We start from the raw sequence: 4,454 nt of genomic DNA, 5'->3' as shown, positions 1-4,454 counted from the left end.
CTAACAATGATGCATGTTCTGCAAATAAGAGCTTCATCATTATTTTGAAACAGTTAATACAAAAGAGTGCAATTGGATCTGAAATCTAATCACATTATCACAAGAAATTTAAAAAAATATATTTGTCTGAAACAAAAGCTGTTAGATATCATTTCACTTGTTAAACATTTTTAAACAACTTAAAAGTTTATTTTAAATACTTTATCACCTAATTGTACAAAAAAAGATTTTTATTGATTGTGACTGTTAAGAATTTGAACAATACTTCATTAAAAAGTCTTGATCAGGATTTGTGTGTAGACATTTCAAGCATAAAACCTGATATAAAATAAACATGTTAAGGAAGCAAATTTCAAGTTTTTAATTTAAAAATTTGAAAATATTTAAAGTTTAATATTCACTTAATATTAAAAATGAAAACACCAGACCAAGGTGGTTTCACAGGAGAATTCTACCAAACAGATCATTCCAATAGCATCTTCCAGAATACTGTAAACAAGGGAACACTAACTCATTCTATGATGCAAGCAGAACTTGATGCCAAAAGCAAATAAAAACAGCCTGAGAAAGGAAAATCAAAGACTGGTTTAACTCATGAACACAGATATAGAAATCCTAAACAAGATATTAACAAACTGAACCTAGTATCATATAAAAAGGAAAAGATCATGACCAAGTTGTATTTACACCAGAAATGCAAATGTAGTCTAACATGCGGAAAATCTATAAATGTCATTTATCACATCATCAGATTATTGGAGGGACAAAAATATAATCATCCTAAGAAACAGAAAATGTATTAGATAAAGAATACAATACCCTTTCATGATTTAAAAACAATAACAAAAACTTCTTATCATAGATGAACAGTATAGAACTTGTTTAATCTGATAAAACCTGTAGGAATCTACAGCAAATATCATTCTTACTATGGAAAAGTTGGTGGTGTTTCCTCTAAAATATCCAACAAGTCAAGGAAGCCCACGGCCATCTCTTCCATTTGCCATTGTACTGGCGGTCCTGGGCATCTCAGTAACACAAAAAAAATAAAAGCATGAAGATTGGGAAGGAAAAAAAAACTGTCATTATTAATAGCTGATATGGCAGTCAACATAGAGAACACAAAAGAATATATAGACATCTCAAAAGGAAGCAGGGCTCTTTGAGAAATGGTCAATTCTGGGGTTGGGGCAGGAAGATAAAAGATAAGTAGAGAGTATTTTGTAAAGGTGGCAAATATGGAAGTACTTAAAAAAAAAAGGATGGGGGCCATGTCAAAGGGACACAGAAGCCAAACTAAGAGCCTTCAGTGGCTAAAGCTGGAACAATTTGAGCCACAGGACAAATAACAGTATTGGATTTATAACTCAAATTATTAAACAAATATATATCAGTTCATACTGATATAAGCAAGCAACTGAATAAATAAGTAAGCAAACAAATAAAGGAGAAGAAATAAATCTTTTTTATAGAAGAATTCCAGATACTATATGTAATTACACCCCCTTCCAGAGGTGGAACTTAGTTTATTCCCTTCTCCTTGATGGTGAGCTAATTTCTTTCAAAGAAAAGAGAGTGAAAAGGGAAAAAAATAGCAGCTTTACAGTGGAGAAATCTGGCAAACACTACCTTAACTAAGTGGTGAAAGTCAACATCATCAGGGATGTCATAGGGATATCACATCCTCCTGATACAATGTGATGGAAATGACACTTCAACTCTGTGGTATTCTTTCCAAGACCAACCCCAGTCTAATTATGAGGAAACTTCAGACAAATCCAAATTGAGGGACATTCTAGAGTACATTTCAAAACTGTTAAGGTTACAAAAAACAAGGAGACTAAGAAACTATCATAGACCAGAAGACACAAAAGAGACATGACAACTTAAATGCACTGTGGTATTTTGAATTGGATCCTAGAACAGAAAAAGGACAATAGTGAGAAGACTCAGATGTCTATATAAAGTCTGAAGTTTAGTTAATAGTCATATACCAACGTTGTTTTCTTAGTTTTCATGGTGAAGAGTATACAGGAACTCTCCATACTGTCTCTTTATTTACTTTTCTATAAATAAAATTCTTCTAAAATTAAAACTTTGCTAAAGGTAATGAAAGTTTAGCAAGATGAATGGCTATAATAACAATATAAAAATCAACTTCATTTCTATACACCTGCAAAAGAGATAAAACATATTAAATAACATGATCTCATTTATAGCAGCAGATTAGAAATGAGATTTAAAAACAGATCTCATCTATAAAAGTCATAAATAACAAGGAAAAAAACTAATACAAAATATGCAAAACCCTATATAGAAAATTATAAAGCTCTACAAAAAGACATTCAACAATTTATTTAAAATGAAAGGATATATCATGTGTAGAGCTAGGAAGAGTCACCATGATAAACAGCAATTTTCTTCAAACTGATCTATAGATTTACTCCAATTCCAATGTTTTTGTAGAACATGACAAGCTTATTCTGAAATGTGTTTGAAATAACAAAGAGCCAAGAATATATACTACTACTAAAGAAAAACAGGATGGGAAAATTTTGCTCCATTAAATACCAAGACTCTTTATGAAGCTAAGTAATTAAAGGTAGTGTAGTACTGATTCAGGGGCAAAAAGTCGGCCAATATCAGAGATCCCAGAAACAGACCTACACAAATGTGAAACTTTGATGCATGACAGAAGTGGCACTTCAGATCATAACACTATCCATGGGGACAATAACACAACTGGCTTTCTGCCCTATGACTCGTACCACACAAAAATTGATTCCAGTTAGATTGAGGACTTAAAAGTGAAAGGTAAACCTTTAACTTTTATTAGAAGAAAATAAAGAATATCTTTATGACCACAGGTTAGGGAAGACAATACACAAAAAGAACTGGCTACAGAGAAAAAATTGAATTGTTTAACTCACTTAAAATTAGGAATTTCTGCTCATGCAAAGACACCATAAAGAAAAATAAAAGGCCACAAACTGAGAGAAGATATTCAAAACATGTAACTGACAAATGATGAATAGTATCCATGGAATTCTCCAGGCCAGAATACTGCAGTGGGTAGCCTTTCCCTTCTCCAGGGGATCTTCCCAACCTAGGGATTGAACCCAGGTCTCCTGCATTGCAGGCAGATTCTTTACCACCTGAGCCACAAGGGAAGCCCAAGAATACTGGAGTGGATTGCCTATCCCTTCTCCAGTGGATCTTCCCAACCCATGAATCGAACCGAGATCTCCTGCATTGCAGGCGGATTCTTTACCAGCTGAGCTATGAGGGAAGCCAAATAACGAAAACTTTTCTGTAATTCAATAAAAATGATAAAAATATCCATTTTTAAAATGGGCAAAAGATATTAACAGTCGTTGCACAGAAAAAGAAACATGTATGACCAATAAACATGAAAAGGTGCTCTACCACATTAGTAATGTAAAAAATGCTAATTATGTCCACAAAGACTCACTATAATGAAAAAAATTTAAAAGTGGGACAATATCAAGTATTGATAGAGTGTGTGTGAATCAATGGGACCTCTTATAAATTGCTGAAAGGTGTGTAAATTGGTAATAACAGTTTAAAATACATTTGGGCATAATCTTGTCAAGATGAATGTTTATATGTCTTATTAACCAGAAATTCCATACATAGGTATATAACTTGGAAAAGTGAGTGTGCAAGAGTACCAGGAGACATGTACAAGAACGTTCACACTAGCACTTTCTATAAGAGAAAAAGCTAGAAATGATCCAAATGTCCCTCAACATGTAAAAGGATGAATAGTTTGTTTGGGGGTCACCCAATGAAATATTATACAGCATTGAGAATGAACAAGTTACAGCTACATGCAGAACAGGTGAATCGTAGAAACGCAATAGTGAGGGAAAAAAGTAAGTCACAGAAGACCACATATAGTATGATACTAGTTTTTTATGGATCTCACAACCAAGCCAAATAAACAACATATTGGTTACACATCTCCAAAAATATGAATAAAAAATAAAAAAGAGGGAGATGGCAGGGAGGTTCAAAAGGAAGGGGATATATGTATATCTATGGCTGATTCATGCTGAGGTTTGACAGAAAACAACAAAATTCTGTAAAACAATTATCCTTCAATAAAAAAATAAATTAAAAAAAAGAGCAAGGGAATGTTAAATACAAGACTTAGGAGAATGGTAATTTCTGGCAGAGGGTGGGAAATGGGACAGAAAATGACACAGAGATAAGTGTTATCATTAATGTTGTTCTTGGGTGGAGTTGGAGTTCCTGGGTTTTCATTATTATTATCTTTATAATTCATACATATAATGTATATATTCTTTTATTATATGTCTAAGATATTTTATAAGAACAAAAATAGAATGGGAAAAGAGTAGGAAGAAATGAGTAGGAAGAATGATTTCTCTTTTGAAGAGTTTTGTTGTTAGAGAAATAGAAAAATAAAT

This window comes from Capricornis sumatraensis, chromosome X (assembly GCF_032405125.1).
Source record: "Capricornis sumatraensis isolate serow.1 chromosome X, serow.2, whole genome shotgun sequence".
Classification (NCBI taxonomy): Eukaryota; Metazoa; Chordata; class Mammalia; order Artiodactyla; family Bovidae; genus Capricornis; species Capricornis sumatraensis.
The sequence above is the reverse complement of the archived record's forward strand: the minus strand, read 5'-3'. Positions refer to the sequence as shown.